The sequence below is a fragment of the Xyrauchen texanus genome, chromosome 8, assembly GCF_025860055.1.
Source record: "Xyrauchen texanus isolate HMW12.3.18 chromosome 8, RBS_HiC_50CHRs, whole genome shotgun sequence".
In the NCBI taxonomy this organism is placed as follows: domain Eukaryota; kingdom Metazoa; phylum Chordata; class Actinopteri; order Cypriniformes; family Catostomidae; genus Xyrauchen; species Xyrauchen texanus.
This window is the reverse complement of record NC_068283.1, coordinates 1212252-1230717: the sequence shown is the minus strand read 5'-3', so window position 1 is coordinate 1230717 and position 18466 is coordinate 1212252. Positions and strand designations below refer to the sequence as shown.

General features: G+C 37.1%; 1 protein-coding gene across 2 annotated transcripts in view; it reads left to right on the top strand.

The window, feature by feature from the left end:
- The window catches only part of LOC127647469 (protein kinase C alpha type-like), a 225238-nt gene that overhangs the window by 72979 nt on the left and 133793 nt on the right, over nucleotides 1-18466 (top strand). The window lies entirely within an intron of this gene.

Below are 18466 nucleotides of genomic sequence, written 5' to 3'. Positions count from 1 at the left end.
CTCTGTTTGAAATGTGTGTGTGTGTGTGTGTGTGGGGTCAGTTCTGCTGATCTCGTAATCTCATCTGCTTCTGGCATGCGTGTTTGTTCTGACTCTGTCATGACCCTGCAGCTGTTTTCATGCTTCTCTGCCATCAGGAGCTTTCATGTGAATATTGCTAATTTCACAATGCTCTACTACGCTGCCCTAATGCCTGAACTTGCTTGAACCACTGGTTCAACCCTGAAGACACACAGAACAACATCTCCACCTTCAGTGTGTGTAATTTCTGCACCCCTGGCTCCAAGGAATTACCAAAAGGTCTTGATCTGTATGAATTCTGATGAAAATGTGAGTAGTGCTTGCTCTTGCTTGACTCAAGGCTGTTTTCACACATGGTTCCATTGCTTGATCTGAACCTGAGGTCGACACCGCCTCCTCTCACCTCCCCCTGCACCCACAGGTCTGTTTACACATTATACTTTTGACAAAAAATTGTAGTACGATTGCATCATTAAAGCAAGTATGACCATGAGTACAAGCGGCAGCTGTTTACCACAGTAACTACAACATGGCAAGTTCTAGGGTCAGTGGATATTCAGGGTTAAGCCCAGGCTAATGAAAAATCTGAATTTAATCCACTTTATAATAAAATTGGAATATGTATTCTTTAATTCTGAGTGCAATTTTCGTGCCAGCGCAAAGTGCACGTGGGCTTGTGTGAGCGTGTTTGCGGTTCTGTGGGTGTATGAGCGCAAACTGTGAGTGTGTTGTATGTTAATGAAGAAGAATGTCACTGCACTAAGACGTTCTAGAACCACGTCTGATTTCAGCGCAATGTCTAAATTAATTTCCTGCATTTCGCTGCTGCTTGAGCTGCTGCTGCAATAACCGGAGAAGAACCTCAGAATTCATTTGCACTTGACCCAGCCCATTAGCACTTCACACTCGCAATTTTACAAAACCCACTTGAGCCACCGGCGCAAACTGGTCTGGTTGTGACATCATCACAACAACATTCTGCAGTCAATATGACCAATTCATAAAATAATAAAAATAATAATTAAATGAAAATGAATATGAACAATTTATAGCAGACCAGCTTCCAGCATTGTCAATTCATGGTGACACAGTTCGAATGCTGATGTAATCCAACTAAGAGGTTCAAATATGCACATGCAGAGACTGGCTATACACTTCATTATATTCATAGTTCACACATACCTTTGACGAGGTAGCTTTCTTCAGTTTCGGATACTTCTGGGACAATGTATTGGTTTAACTGCATGTTTTTGTGTATGGGTCCCTCTTTTTTATGCCTATTAATTCGTTTTACAGTCGTTTTATTGTTTGTAACTGCACTCAACAATGTTACACAAGCATGAAATGCCCTGTGTTCACTTCCCATTTTAACATATTGAACTGGGATCCCATAGGAGCATTTTAACATCCAAAAACATTCACACTTCAGCTTTGACTGGGTGCATGGAAAAGCTTTATGCATGTGTTTGTCCATTGTTAGCATTTAAGTATGCAATTTGAATTTACCTCCTTTGCTAAAAGATTGAATTGTCATTTTTATTTTGAGATTTTGTGAAACTCCTCTTGAAATGAAAGTGCTTTGTGTTTTTAGGCTCAGTGCTGTATGTCAGCCACATCGATGCGTTTCTCCATCTGACATTTTCTGTGTTTCATTTGCAGCTTTGATTTTCACATGAGGACTAAATTGGAACAAATGATCTGTCAGATCCCCAGTGATTCTCAGTTCTTTCTCTCAAGATATTGATGTGTTCATTACTGGACTCACTGTGACTTTAGATGCAGCATATTTCATGGCATTACTGAGAGCGATTTATATTGAGCACTTTAAAGTACATACCCTTGTGTCATTATTCACTGTCAGGTTACGGCTGTTTTTTCATTGGCTGCTGAAATTAAAAAGATATATCAAATGATAAACGATCTTTCTGTCCCGCTGTGTTTATCTAAATACCTGCTGTTCGTTTTTTCTAATATTTGCTTTTGTTCCCAAGTCAGTCCATGAGCTAATACAAACATGTAAATTAAGGAGCATGTGGAGGGGAAGTTATTGAAATGGTTTGTTAAGCTGCAAGCTATTCATAATTTAAATAGTCAAACTGCTGTCAGACTAGTTCTTTGAAATAGTGAGCTTCACTACAAGCTACTAACAAATGAATCCAACTACACTGAAGCCTATAAACAACGAGGAGCTGAATTAGAGTGACAGAATTAAGCATTAAACACATGAATTCACACTAAATGCAACTTTAAAACAAAAAAAATCAACCAAATTTAAGTAATTGAATGTAGGGTACAACAGGGCTAAAGGCCCCCAGGGTAAAAGGCACTTTTCATTTGAAGTTCTCCCAAAACACTAAATAGTGACAAAAACCACCACAGGATTTTCCCTAAACACCCGTTTGTCACGATGAAATGCAAAATATTCCTGATCCATGAGATCATTGTGTGTAATGTCTAAAGTTTCATTTTGAGGTCATTTGATCTAACGCTTAATAACATATGAAAAATTGCACATTTACAGTATGCAGCTAATGTGAAATTATCCCGTTTTTGGGGGGGAACAAATTTTGTTCAAAGTGATTAAATTAAGCATTTTCTAATAACTGTCCAATAAGTGCAAGGATAGTATTTTGGGGTAAAAAGGCCCCTATTAACACATTGCTTTTCTTAAAGGGGTCATGACATGAGAAACCAAATTTGCCTTGATCTTTTGGTATATAAGAGGTCTTTGTATCATTAAAACGTCCTGCAAGTTTAATATTTTAAGACGTCCTCCCCATTCTAAACGAATCATTTATTTAATCAAGCTCAAAATACAGCTCGTTCTGGATTCATGGTTAGAAGTGACGTGTCGGTTAGAAGTGACGTAACAGCGTTTGCATATGACCGCCTCCAGCACAAGATAACTACGATTTAAGCGCAAGACAACTACGCTCATTTCAGTATCGCCGTGCGCCTCACAAGTGTTCAGTCGATGGACAGCGAGCTCTGACAGAGACTACTTGTGCACAGGAAAATTACGATGCCACACAGATGTGCTGTTCCTGGCTGTGGTCAAACAAAACCTCTGAATAAGCTGCCGAAAGATCCAGACGTCAGGGAAAAATGGATGCAGTTTATTTTTTGTGGACGTTCCAGTCACGGCAGTGTTAACTTAAGCGTTTGTTCTGTACATTTTAAGGATGACTGTTTTGAGAACAAATCTCAATATGATGCTGGCTTTGCCAGAAAACTGTTGCTCAAAGATAAGTCCGTGCCGACTATTCTGGGAACAACGATGACGCAAACTGTAAGTAATCTATTTTAAACTTTAAACTACTTTTTAAAGCGCAATTTCATTCATTATGAATAATCACAGTGTTTTTACTTAGTTTACTTGCATATTGTTCTGTCTGGGGGCGTCAATAATTGATACATAGGCACTGACGTTAGCCAATCATAACAGTGGGCGTTAACACTGAAGTCTTAAATGGAAAACGCCCCCAAAACAGACTGTTTGAATCAGAGGATGAGAAACAGGGTGGGAAAAGGTCATAAATCACTAGATTTTAAAAGTTTTTCTTAAAAAAAAATATATTAATACTATAATTGCACCTAAGGGAACATAATAATACAATAAAAAAAACCATGTCATGACCCCTTTAAATGGGAGGAATAGATTTGTTTTGAAAAATATTCAAAGTGGGCTCACATTTAAAATGGATATATATATATATAGAGAGAGAGAGAGAGAGAGAGAGAGAGAGAGAGAGAGAGAGAGAATACTGTACTTGATTGGTCTCTCGTTGATTGGGCTGATTCAGCACCGGTGTCCTTTGTTACAGCCTGGCCATGCCCTCCTCCTCATCATAGGTACATTTAAATGTCCTCCGACTCAACACCGTATCAGGTGGACTACCGTGCAATTTAATCACATTGGAATAAGTGTATATATGTTGGTGAATCTGTAATAAAAGCATTCAAAAGTTGTGTTTGATTAGATGTGTGTCAATATCATAAAATAGCATATTCTCAGTAATAGATAGAAAAATATGTATTTATAAAGTCATTATCAGCCAAATTAAAGTCATGATTTGATTGAAAGTGAATAAAACACAGTTGTTGTAGCTCCTCTAGTGTTCTTTTCTCTTGGAAACTGCAGGGAATTGTATCTGGAGACATGTTTCACAAGTTTTGCAAAACAGAGTCACATTTTCACTATGAGACCAGGTTGCAAATATAAGCCCCACAACTTATTCAAGGCCCCCTCAACAGGTCCCTGTGAATATGAATATGAGGGCCCCCAGCACTCTTATAGGACCCTTTTGCCTTTCTGTTTCTAATGACATTTTCTGAGCAACTCTTATCATATGTGATACATGACTTTCTAAAGCCTCTATATTGTCAGTACGATATGTATGAGATGTCTCATGTCTACTGCTGTAAGCTTTCATGCTGTTCTGGAATTAGAGGACCTTGTTATATCATTTTCCAAAATAGCTACCATCACATTTTGATGCACTCATCTTTTTTATGTGAAAGCTTTGCTGATTTTTATCAACTAAAATTAACAATATATATATATAATTTTTTTGGTTACAGATTTTTCTAAATTTGTATTTGTTGATTTCCAGCAACATGTGCATACAATTTCATTATAAAGGTTTAAACAGGTTTGAAAAAATATTCTATTATTTCAAATGATTAAGCATTATTCTTTATAAAGGGCTGTTGAACAAAAATATTTATTATACTATTCATTGCTATAACTGCATGTTTGCCTTACATTACAAAAAATAACTTGGCTTATGTGGTTGAGAAAAAGTAAATGTACAAATGTAAATGTAATTTGTGGAGTTCAAAAGTACTGATTAAACTAGATACACTGTCAAATTTGTAATGTTGGTCTGACAAAACATTGCCTGAAAGTTTGAAATAGTTTTAAATGCTTTAAGTTAGAAATGTTTACATGTTTTACAGTAAGAAAAAAAGAAAGAAAAGAGCATCTTATATCAGATTAAAGGGCTTGTGTGTAAATTATGACAGCTGAAGTTCAAAAACAGACTCGCAGCTCATTGAAATATTCTGTCAATGTAATGCAGTCTTTAGATTAGATTTAAGACACTTTGAAAAGGCTTAAATAATGCCTTAGCAGGGCTTTTCGATGGAAGAATAATAATGGTATCCAAGTTGTATCAAACAGAATTTCCAAAAAAATGACAACTATGACATCTATTTTTGAACCTCACACCTTTCATCCCTTTGAAGCTCTCACAATGGAGGGTAAAGTCTTTGAAGGAAATAGGGTATAGGGATGATCACTTCTGAATTCAACGCACCCCATCATTCAGTTCAGTAAAAAAGATATAGAAGCGCCAGCTAGAACTGCCTAAATCTTTGCCAAATTTCACCAAACCCATTCATACTGTATGAGCCTACTGTATTTGTTAAATTCATCCATGTTTAAAGTGTTTGGTGGAGTTCAAATATAAAAAAAATCATTATGGCCCCTGTAAATATATGCATTTTGTATGCATAATTTGTAGCATTTACATTGAGGTTACATTATGTATAACAAACGTTAAAACGGTACTGTCTCTTTAAGAAAAGTGGATGTTCAGCGACTGTTTCGGTTCAGTGGTTTCTTTACCACATAATTGTATAATTGGACAGCTGGGGACCCTAAAAGAAAATAGGCCCAGGACCCTTGCTAGTCATAATCTGCCCCTGACCTGAGCACACAGTAATGACATTTTAAAAAGAACATTATTAACTGTTCAACAATGTAAGTAATACATTATATAATGAATTTGCACTGCAGTCATCCATTGTTTTGTTATTTCCAAATTTCAGTGAATGGAAAACTCTGAACAGTCAAAGTGATGCTCTCAGTTTGGCATTGCAAAGAAACAGCAATTAATCTAATCACTTAGTAGACAACATTTAAGTGTAAAGAAATATTTGACTCCTCGCACTTTAAATGTGAGTCTTTTTTTCACCCAAAAGTACATTTCTTCCAAAACCGTTTGACTTTCTTTCTCCTTTGGTGCAAAAAATTTGAATGTTTTAAGGATATCTTGGCTGGAGGTCATGTGACGCCATGCAAGGAGCAGATGTGTGAGCGACGAGCTCTGCACACTTTGCTAGTTTTCATTATTTTCATGTTATAATCCAGTGAGATTCAATACACCCAGTTACATATTTGTTCTTTGAGGTAAACATGGCAAAGAAGTGAAAATCCTTGGGCTCTGGAGACTTTAAAAGACACTTACATGCTCAAGATGAATCCTTTGATGGGCCTGCTGACCAGGTACTCGATTTGGATGGCGTGGCGGGAGAAAAAATCCAGCTTCAACTGTCCAACATGTCTGTGATGCTGACGAAGGTTGTTGCTGACTTGGAGGACCTCACTGTAATACACAGATCGATTACGGCTATGGAAACCAAATTCGAGTTGGTTACAAGAGTGGCAGAGGTTGAGAAACGGATAGATTATCTGGACTCATCGGAAAGGGAATTATCTACTAATCCGCTCCTGACCAAAATAGATCTGGGAAATATTTTGGACAACCTGGAAGATCTCGAAAATAGAAGCCAAATAAATAACATACAGATTGTTGGAATTCCTGAGCATGAAGAAGGCAGGAATATGGTGAAATTCCTAGACGAGCTCTTCCCGATTCTGCTCGACATAACAGGCCATAAGCTAGAAATCGAGGGAGCTCACAGAGTCCTCGCTCATGGATCGGCTGAGGGAAACAGGCCCCGATCAATTTTGGCCAATTTTTGAGATCATCTGATAAAGTTCTTCTGTTGCATGAGGCAAGGAGCAAAGGACAGCTTTCTTAGAATAATCACAATATTTTCTTGTTTCCGGATTTTGTGAATTCGATAAAAGAGAAACACAATCAATTCAGTGTTAGAAACTCTTACATTAACGGAAGATCACTTTTGCACTGATGTTTCCGGCCAAACTGAGAATAGATATGAAGGATGGCCGCAAAATATTTACATGTCCCAAACAAGCAATGTCCTTCATAAATACAATGGAGTGAGTAAGCCATTTGGTGTTTCTCATGTGAGTGGACTCGCTGAACATACACTCGATTGTCTGAGGAAGCTGAGCGCCATTTTTGTTTCTGTTTGTGTTGGTTCCGCCTAGCGGCTGGAGTTTTTTTTGGAATAACCCTTCTCCTTCAAGAAACTTTTGCATTGATGGAGGATTGCTTTTGCACTGGGGTTCCTGGTAAGATTGAGAGTGGATTCTGGGGATGGCTGCAAAATATTTACATGCCCACACAAAGGATGTCTTTTATAAAGTAAAAAATAAATAGCCAACAGGTTAAAACTGTTTTTTATGCAGGGACATAGATAGACATGTAACAATCTGCAAGATCTTGACTAAATATGATATATTACTGCAGCACCGCTAGAACATTGTGTTAATTCATTTTAAAATGAATTGTTCTGTCTTGCCCTGGAACCATTAGCAGCAAAGGACTTCTTACAAAGAACCATTATAAGAAAGGAAGATGATTTTCCAGGGGTGATGGCGGGAGGTGTGGCGCATAAGCTTTTGTTTTAAGCAGATGATATTTTATTATTTGTCTCTGACCCCACTAGATCTATGACTTGCCTCCAAAGAATTATTAATTCCTTTTCCAAGTTCTCAGGATACAAAATCAATTGGTCTAAATCCGAAGCTTTGGCTCTGACAGTGTACTGTCCAGTAACGGCCTTCCAGCCGGGTGCCTTCCAGTGGCCCAAACAAGGCATTAAGTATTTGAGTATTTTATTCCCAGCAAATTTGTCTGATTTAGTTAGAGTTCATTTAGACCATTTAATAAAAAGGTTTCGAGTGATGTGGACAGGTGGGCTTCATTAAGGTTATTGTTGTTAAAATGAACTGTATTCCAAAATTCAACAAACTGTAACAGCCACTCTCTATGGATTCCCCATCTCTTATTTCAAGCAGTTTGATAGCATAAAGCGAAGTCCTTCATTTGGAATGGTAAACATCCCAGACTACATTTCAACAAATTACATAGGCCGATTGACATAGGTGGGCTAGGCCTACCCAAGATTTTATTTTATTATTATGCGTTCGGTCTCAGGCATTTGGCTCATTGGACGCTTCCACCTGAAAAAGCCCCTCCCTTGTTTTCTACTGAACAGGAAGTCCTTGCCCCTATTTCACCATTACAAAGCCTTTCTATCAATCTAACCGGAGAAGTTACTCACACCCCATTATTTCACATTCGCACATGATTTGGACAAGAGTGGCCAGATTTTTTATGTTGGCTCGAGCATATGGCTTAACCCCAAATATCAACAAGTCCCCTTTTTGCTGGTCAGAGGGAATTTGGAGGGTGGTTACAACACTCGGTGACCTATATGATTGTGAAGTGTTGAGATCCTTTCAAAGTTTGGTTCAACTTTTTAGGATTCCCAGATCTCGCAGTTTTGGCATTTCTAATACGATTTTTTACCAGACTCTGTATTTTAGGAGATGAGGCAGTCAATAAGCATGTGAAAAACTGGGTCCTTACTAGTAGTATGATTGCCAGACAGATTATTTTAAGGAGTTGGAGGTCGGCTGGAGTGCCCCCATTTCAGGAGTCTAGACTTGTTTGTGGAGAAATGGGGCAAATATCTTTCTTTTTTGGAGTGCTCTCGGGGAGGGACAGTGGAGAGAGGTGTAGTGGATTTTTTTTGTCTATTATTATGTGACCACTGTGGTGTTGTGAGGGGTTGTGTAGGGTATTGGGAGAGAGAGGGGTATTAGTGAGGGTTAAATATTGATTCTCTATGTATATGTATTGCTGTTCTTTATTTAATAGATTAATCAATTAAAATGTTAATCGCAAAAATAATTTGTTGGCCACTCTTGTCCAATTAATTAGATTGGATGTTTTATAATCACAGCTCTGCAGGTGTGAAACACAACACATTTATTCCCCTAAATGCAGCAGTAATCTCCCCTCAGAAATCGTGAAATTTTTCTAGCACTCACATGCAGAATATTCTGACGTGTTCCTTCCTGTTCTGTCACATTTGATGATAAATGTGAGATCACAGAAAATACACCTTCCGTCAGGGTCATCAGAAAAGACACAGAATATCACAAACAAAAAGGTTCGAAAAAAGTGCCATGGTATTAGTTATTTTTGGACATGTATCATGGTATATACGTGAAGTTCCTTCCAGTATCACATTCATATCATGTTCAAGGTGTGTATTGTACCTATTATATCTGTCAATTTTCTTGTTATTCTTCTGGGGGTTGGTCTATGGCAGTTATTATAATCAGATAGTTAAAAATCTCAAAATTGAGCATAATTACATACCCCAACCATTTCAAGCATTAAACTTACATGACGATTCATTTGTTAAAACGTTTATATAAACTCACAGCCATTTTTGTAGTTGTTCTCAATTCACGATTATGCTTAATAAGCAGACAACGTGTGTGGTCATGTAAACATGCTAAACCCTTTTCCAACCAATCAACACACCTAGATTTTTGCCCATTATCCTGATTTTGCATTGCTTGTAAACACACTCTTTTAAACATACCATGATTTTAGAGGCATTAATTCTCATCTCACATACTACTGAGGATTGATAGAATGCTAAGCGGGATGCAGGGTGGGTAGTTGTCATTGGCACCATGTCCTGAGGGTAGCTGACCAGCTAGGAAAGACTTAAAAAACAACATGACATCATGAAAACGTGACTCAATAACTCAACACTTTAAGATTGATTGGGTCATATAGAGCTGTTCTCAAAATTTTTAGAACCAAGAAGCCCTTCGTAACCTGAATTCTTCACAGACCCCCTCCCCACCACCACCACTATCAGTTCAAAGATGAGTAAAGCACAATATTCTTATGAAGATAAATAAACAGTTGAGGAATGATTAATTCCTTTTTATTTGTTACTATTATATAACATTATTGTTTATACTTAAACAACAGTAATCATACAATAACATAATTTAATCATTCTTTAATGTTTCAAATTATGTTATTGTTAACTGTCACTTTTTACTTTTCTGCTAATAAAAGGAAGAATAAAAAGTATAAGTAGACCTATTCCTACAGCTCTATTCCTTTCAGCAGCAGACAGGACGTGATTTATATTCACATAAAGTTACAGTTACACTGAAGATAAAAAAATATATAAATATTACATAAATACAATTAAATTACTTAACATTGACCACTATTAAAAAGATGGTATGGTCAGGGTAATCTGGGCCCCCTGACTGTATATTCCTCTGGGCTGCTTTCCTATTAAAAATACAGTTTAGAATTGGTTGTGGTGCCCCCTGTACCTTTGGGCCCCTATAATCATTACCACATTTCACCCCACTAGCTACGGCCCTGGATATGGTTAAAATAAGGGACCCTGTGTGAGGAAATATATGATTACCTTTGGCGTGAAGCTGGTTCGTCAATTGTGATATTAAACTAACTTATATATGAAGCAACAGTTCCGTGTCTCAGTATCAGATGGATATTGTCCAATGTCATCCACAGAAACTTCTGTAAATAATGTGTGTAAATTGATATTCATTCACCAATAAGAAAAGTTGCTGTCACCATGGAAATAGGCAGATTTTGCCCACTTTTAAATTTGAGTTGCAGGATCTACATTTGATTATATTGTTCAAAACTTCTGTTATGACTTATAATATACAACAGTTAGTTTCGGTACTCGAATCTGATTGGATGAGAGAAATTCCATGTGCACTGATGGTCTGACATCATCAGCACTCTGACGCTTCACTGTGTGTATCACTCCGCTTGTGTTCGTGCCGTTCTAAACTAAAGAGTAAGAGCAGCGCAGATGTGTTAAGAGCTACTGTTTGTCTTTTTATACATTACACATTTTAGCCAGCAGGTGGAGGCAAAAGATCATTTTTGTGTGTAATATGAGCCAGTTAGGTGACGTGAAGTGAATCCACATCAGCCATTTACATAAAACAGCTGTTCGTGATTGCTTACTACACTTACTATACTACACTACTAAAGCTAGAAAATACCTTATATCAGCACTGCTGTAATTACCAGCGGCCGAATCACAGCAGTGCTGATGTAGGGCCATACAGCATGATTGTGAGTGTGATATTGCTTAAGTAGCCAATAGCTTTATATTGAGTAATATTGTATATTGTTTTTTATTGCCTATTTGCTTACAACATTGCAACACAATGTTCACAATTCAGGGATTTAGTCTATTTGAAAGGGACCCCAGTTTGAGAAACGCTGATATAGAGTACAGTGAAACCCATCTTTCCAAAGTCAGCCATATGACCAGTCTGCCATTTAGAATTTTGTTGAATTTTCCTAATTTGTTTGAATTTTTCATACACGTTATGATTTTCTTTTCTGTAATGCAGCAAATAATTTGAGCATAAAGGCCCCAAACAGGAAGGGACGTTGTAGCTTAGCAATCCTATCGCGTTTTAAAGTGAAAATTAGTAGTGTAACTGGTCCTTCTCGACCCCCTCTGATCGGGATTCAAACCGATGTTTCCGGAATAGGCATGCTAACGAGGAGACTATAGCCTCTAGCATCGGTTGCTAGTGCGCCATTTGAGGCCAAGGGAGTGAGGTTTACACAGACACACTGCACAGCATGTACCAGCTGGCTACCGTTACAGTATCTTAACTATTCTTATAATTTTGCTATCCTTTTCTGCATATCGCGGCACCGTTTTGTGGTCCATTCTGCATAATTTTAGCTTATTGCGGGCCATTTGGCCTATTTCGCGGCCAACCCACTGGACCCCTTGGTTCTCCCGATGGCCAGTCCTCCCCTTATTGGCCCCAAAGAACATCGGCCTACCGGGAAAATGCCTGGTATGACAGATAATTGTATTATATTTAAACAATGTCTCACATCTGTTATGCAGCACTTTATTTCACAAAATTAACTCCAATGTCGTATAAAAAACAAACAGGTATCTGTGAGTGCCGAAAAGGAGGTATCGGTACTCATACTCGGTATCAAAAAATTGTATCAGGACATCCCTACAAATAACAATACAGCATAGTTCCTTATGGGGGTAATAAAATGGAGCATGTTCAATAGACCTGCCAAACACTATATTGCTCTTTTGAAGATTTACTATTATTAGAGCATTTGTTCATCTCATGAACAAAAGAAGGTTAAAAACAACATGCTCTATGCCAGGGGTGGGGCATAAGCCCTGAGCGTCATGGGTAGGACAAACAGCTATAGCGTTATAAGTGTGCTTCATATTTCAGTGCTTTTCACTCATTATCTCCAACAAGGGTGGCTGTCATCAAACATTTACATACTTGATTTCAGTCAGTCAGTAGAATGCCCTGTGCAGATTAATAGCAAATATTTGTTTTTCTCGCCTGTAACTGTAATTAGAGATGTTCACACTACTGTGGTTTTTAAACAGGCTTTGGGAGTCTCAGGAGATGTCCATCTTTTATATATTTTTTATGTGCAGTTCCATTGGACTTCCTCCATCAATTAAAGCTTTTTCCTGTTGATGTATAAATGTTACTTACAACATTAAGTGCTTTCAAGCATGCATGCAAATAGACTTAAAATGCATACATTTAATGTGCTGGATATTTCCATTTAAATGTGATGATAACATAACCATTATGTGAGTTTTACTTAAACCTGACTGACAGTGTCATAAAAAGCTAATGTTAGATGAAAAACACAATTGGTGAAACAACCATGTCATCTTATCTTGTGGTGTATCAAAATGTGAGCTCTTCAGGACTTGTTCCCTGGTCCTTTGCATCACAAGTGCAAAGCTCTATCTGTTGAGCTACTGGGCAATTTGATTTTGCCAGAACAAGCTTGTAGATGTAGGTGGTTATGAAATGCAAATGTTAAAATATATCACCTTACAAGTCACCCGCTCAAATAAAAGTGTTTAGATGGCATAAGTTAACATTGTGTGAGAAACAGGGTGAAAAGTAAGTGTTTATGAACTGATAATCTGCCGTTTTACTGGTGATTTGTGTGATAGGGAATAGAAGTCATTGTCGCCTCTAGTGTTCATTTCACCAGAAAACTGTTGCGATACATTCAACTAGCCATCTAAAAATAATTTAGTAAAAATTTAGGTAGGCCTGTAGGAACATGATTGTGACACCAGGTTGTTAAAGACTTGTAGCATTGCAGGAACAGTTTCATTGACGACAAATCCATTTTTTTTTTTTTTTTAGCATTAACAATTTCAGCACGTACAAAGTTAAGAAGCTTCTTTCAAACTTTGAGTTTGAGCTTATCTGAGTTTAGTTCATTTAATCTAAGTTTTGCTAGCTAGCCTTGCTAGCTATGTTGTGGAAAACAGAAACGTTGCAGCCATTGTGCATTCAGCACATTCATTTTTTTATTATGATTATTTTTTACATTTGTAGTAGCCAACTACATTTCCTGCAAATGCCATTAGACAGTTTTTACAATATTTTTGTAGTGTTGTGAGAATGGTAGCTACAAGTTGCTAAGATTATCATAATTATTAACATCACAGTTTTGGTAGTGACTCTGTTGTGTACACACACACACAACAATCATTTAGGGACTTCACTTTTCCTTTTAAGTAATGATGTCACTCTTAAAATGTGTCTCTAAACACAACTATAGTCAATGACATGCTTTTACTTTTAACAGTTGGTTAATATCAGTTGTTTCTCTTCTGCACACAATAGCTCGAGTTGTGCCATTTCTCCCAGCCTTTGAAGAAACATTTCCAAGTCTTGATAACATTCTACTATCACTTGGTCACTCTAGAAATAAAACTTGAATTTAAACAAGCTTCTGGAGAGGATTATTATTTGAATGTTATTAATATTTGAAGATGTGGCTTAGAGGACAGTTTAATCATAAAACTAATGTAGCAAAAGTTTAGCTAAGCAGAGTAGCCTTGATCTGACATTTAAATGCTTATTAAACTAGAGCTGCAAAGCTCATCAAGACACACTTTACCTTGTCTGAAAGTTCAATGTTTTAAAAAGTCATATAGATAGATAGATAGATAGATAGATAGATAGATAGATAGATAGATAGATAGATAGATAGATAGATAGATAGATAGATAGATAGATCAGAAAGACAGACAGACAGACAGACAGACAGATAGAGCTGCTGTAAACAGACTCAAGAGGATGCATTATGCATTGCCATTGTGAATGCATTTGTTCATGCACTGCGATTATCTTTCTGATGATTAGCAGAGAGACTCATTATCCGCTTTCAGCAGTACCACATGACTGTCTGATCATGATGAGAGGGGAACAGATATATTTTCAGCCTCCGTGATTACAGTGCACTCTCTGTGTGACTGATGTATTCATCATGGATTAATATTATAGGCAGATTATCATTGTTCAGCTAGAGCAGTCATTATTTCATTGTTGTATATTGTCAGATGTCTAAAGCTGTTTATTCATGCTCGCTATGATATTATAGTCTTCGTAGGGTGTGTGAAAATGACTTTTTGTTGACCAAGACAAGAGAGAGGAAGATACAGAGAGAGAATTAACCATGGAGGTCTATAATAGCAGCAGAGAGATCCCTGTTAGCATTGAATGGCTGTCAATGGAGACAGATGCTTTTTGCCCACATAATGGTGTAGTTTCGGCATCTACCAGTTAACCATTCAAACTTTAACTGCTTGGGAATAACTTAAAGCAGGAAATAATTCTTGTCTTTTTCCTGAATTCATGCCTAATTAACAATGAAATGGAAGTCAGTTTCACCTGCACAAGCTGAAGGTGAACTCTTGTGAGCCCTGGGCTTAATATGCACCAGGGTTTTTAAGAGCAGGTTCCTCTCTGTGAAACAGGACAATGAAAAGGCATACAGTATAGGAGGTTAACTACTCATTTGGCAGTTGTCGAATAATCATTAGTGTGCATAGTGTCAAACTGGAGGATGTGTGGTTCAGTTGGCAGAATAGCGGAGTGTCTAAGGGGTTGTGAGCTGATAGTAGCATGGACATTGTGCCCCACTCTTGACCCTTTACATCCAAAAGAACAGTTCTAAAAGTCTGTTTTATTAGAATCAATTGGGGATGAATCACAGCATTTTTTAATAGAGGAAACCTCTTACACTTAAAAGCACAGCATCTCACGCATTGAATTTATCACTTATTTGCCCCACACTCTAGAAATGAAAAGTTACTTGAGTCACCATTTGGGGTTCCTCAGTTGCCACACTGGTGGAACCCTCTGGAGTAGGGATGTTTCATTAGTGAATGACAGAGGTGGGGGACTCAAGTTACATGACTTGACTTGAGTCTGACTCGTGACTTGCTTGACTAAATGAAGAAAATGACTTGACTTTGAGAACCAACGGCTCGAGACTTGACTAGAACAACATGACTCGACAATGACTTTTATATTATTATTATTTTCAATAACTTATTATAAACAGTAATGAAATTTGTTTAAAAAATGCCGTGGTCCCTTGGGTCTGTCAACTCTCTTTACCTGTGGCCGGAAATAGAACAGCCCCTGACACCTCCTCCTGGGTGGAGAGGACTGTCTGCCAGGCTTAGAGACAGCAGGAGACAGGCTGAAAGCTTTGGGGAGTTTAAAGCAAATGTGGAGCATCTGTGATACCGAACAGCTTTCTCAAACACTGTTACAAACCAGATATTCATTTTTTTATGCAGCTCTTTCTTCTTAGATATTCTAGGTTATGTAACCTTAGAATATGCACACCATGTGTGAGCATATGAAATTGTTAGGTGTTTCAAGGAGTTCCTCAAATGATTCCTTCTAAAAGGACTTGAATAAGTATGTAATTATCAGGGGTGTGCAGCTAAGCCATTATTTGTATTTGTATCTGTACCTGTTCATATGAAAAAATTACGTGTATCTGTCTCTGTATTCGGATAGAACCGGGTGTGAGCAGGGCTTAAACTGGAATGGCATCAAAACTAAATGAAATGCCTATTTAAGTTATACTCTTACATTTATATTTTATATTAATGAAATATGCCTTGTATATGCCTTTTCATAATAATAACCTAATAATAATCATATGTATTTTTATTATTATTATATTGTAATAATAATAATTATTATTATAATTAATAATTATTGCTATTTTTATACAATTATTATTACAAAAAAAATTTACCAGATGAAGCTGAATTTGTAGGCTACATAAACTGTGGAATATGTTGTGGTTTCTCCTGGCATTTCAGATGTTAATATCAGCCTGATAGGTTATGAAATTGGCTATTTTTGATAAACACAGATAAATATTTCAGTTATAACTAATTCTTGAACTTGTTTTTGGATTTCTTCAACTTTAATCCATTAACGTTTGATCTTGAACATCAGGACACTCTCTTAATCTGACAAGGTAAAAAAAGAAAAAGAAATATGTACAGTAGTCAGCTGATTATAACTAAAAATATTTTTTCATTGTTATTTTATGATTTATGAAATTGAATTGTAATAATTTGTAATGATTATTGCCCAAGTAAGTTTCACTGTCAATTTCCTGCACACCAAATGCCATGCACTTTGTAACCCTATTTAAACCTATGTTTATAGGTCTAAATAATAAAACATTATAAGTAGTATCAAACACATTGGCTTACTGTTGCGCTGCACTTAGACAAATGAACAAATAGTTGGCACATCGTAATGTTGAACGAGGTCTTAAATCCTTTTGCTGCATTTGTGAATGTGACCGAAAGCATGAACATAACTTTAGCCTATCTAGTCTTTACAAATCATGTAAAACTACATTGAATCTGCTGGGGTTTTTTTAAACAGAGGCTATAATTTATTATCCTGTATACTTTATTTCCACATAGATCTTCTCTGCAGATTCCATGGTATGGTGCTCACGGAGATGGCGCTTAAGGTTTGAAGTGTTTCACGCCTGAGCAGATCCTTATTTGCAAAAACAGTACAGACTGGGTAACCATCAACATTGATGGTGCTCCGTGGGTCTTTTACATTCCCAAAGCAATCCCAGACAGCGGTCTTCAATCGTTTTGGCGGTGTAAATAAAGGTTCAGGCTCGGACATGTCCGTATGATGCACTCATGCTGGACTTCTGATGCGCTCGTGACACCTGCATGTCACCTTTAAAATTGAGTGACAGTCCAATGTAACATGAGGAAGGCACAATTTAAAGATTTATTTTATCTCGCCAAGTTTACATGATGCTGTAAATTTTTCAGATTCTGTCTTAATTAAAGTGATTTGGATTTTAGAAAAGTCTTTATCTTCATGCAATACCGTCAATGAGAAGAATTCAATTGTATGATAACCGGCTGTTTTAAAACCAAGGCATATTGTGAAACATTGAATAATAAATATAAATTCAAACACTGATCTAAATTTAAATCAAATCAATATAGCCTACAAACAGGTGAAAATCCCGTAAGTTTATCAGGAAACTTTATGATAGGACACCATTATTTAGTTAAAAAATAATAATAATCAAATTTAGCACAGTTTAAAAATGAATGCATGTTTCAGTTTCTTCATTTGACATAAACAGGAATATTTCTAATAGATTAATACTTTGAACCTTTATGGAGCACAAAGTCTTCACTAGATCATTTTCTTAATTGTTGATGTGGATATAAATGTGATACATTTTAAGAGACAGATAGATGAGCTCAGACGTGAAATCATCACTTCAGCTTTAGGCTATAAATGAATACATGGGAATCACGTGTGAATCGTGTGATACATTAACACAGACATTTCAAGAAATGTAAGCACAGCGTAGTTCTAGCGGTTTAATAGAAATCAAACCACAGACAATTATAATTGCACGTATGTATAGAAAAAAGCACAAGAGAGCAAAACGTTGTGTAACCACACATCCCAGTGAACGGAAGTGAGAGGGAACATTCTGGTTCCAGCAGTGGTGTATTGATATGTATAGTTCAGGACACCCCCTCTCCAGTGTACAGACTCTAGCATGAGGGTTCCTCTGCAAGAGCTTGTGGGAGTCCAGACATGAGAAGTTAATCATATCAAATGTGGAGTCAGCTGGGAGGTTTCCCTCAATCTGTGATTCAGCCTGCTGTCTCTCTTCCTCTCCTGCTCTGCCTTTCTCTTTTGCTCTCTTGTCCATCTCTGCAAATTTATGCATTTGGCAGACACTTTTATCCAAAGTGACTTACAGTGCACTTATTACAGGGACAATCCCCCCGGAGCAACCTGGAGTTAAGTGCCTTACTCAAGGACACAATGGTGGTGGCTGTGGGGGATCGAACCAGCGACCTTCTGATTAACAGTTGTGTGCATTAGACCACTACGCCACCACCACCACTCCATACAGGTGAAACTCGAAAAATTAGAATATCGTGCAAAAGTTCATTCATTTCAGTAATTCAACTTAAAAGGTGAAACTAATATATTATATAGACTCATTACAAGCAAAGTAAGATATTTCAAGCCTTTGTTTGATATAATTTTGATGAT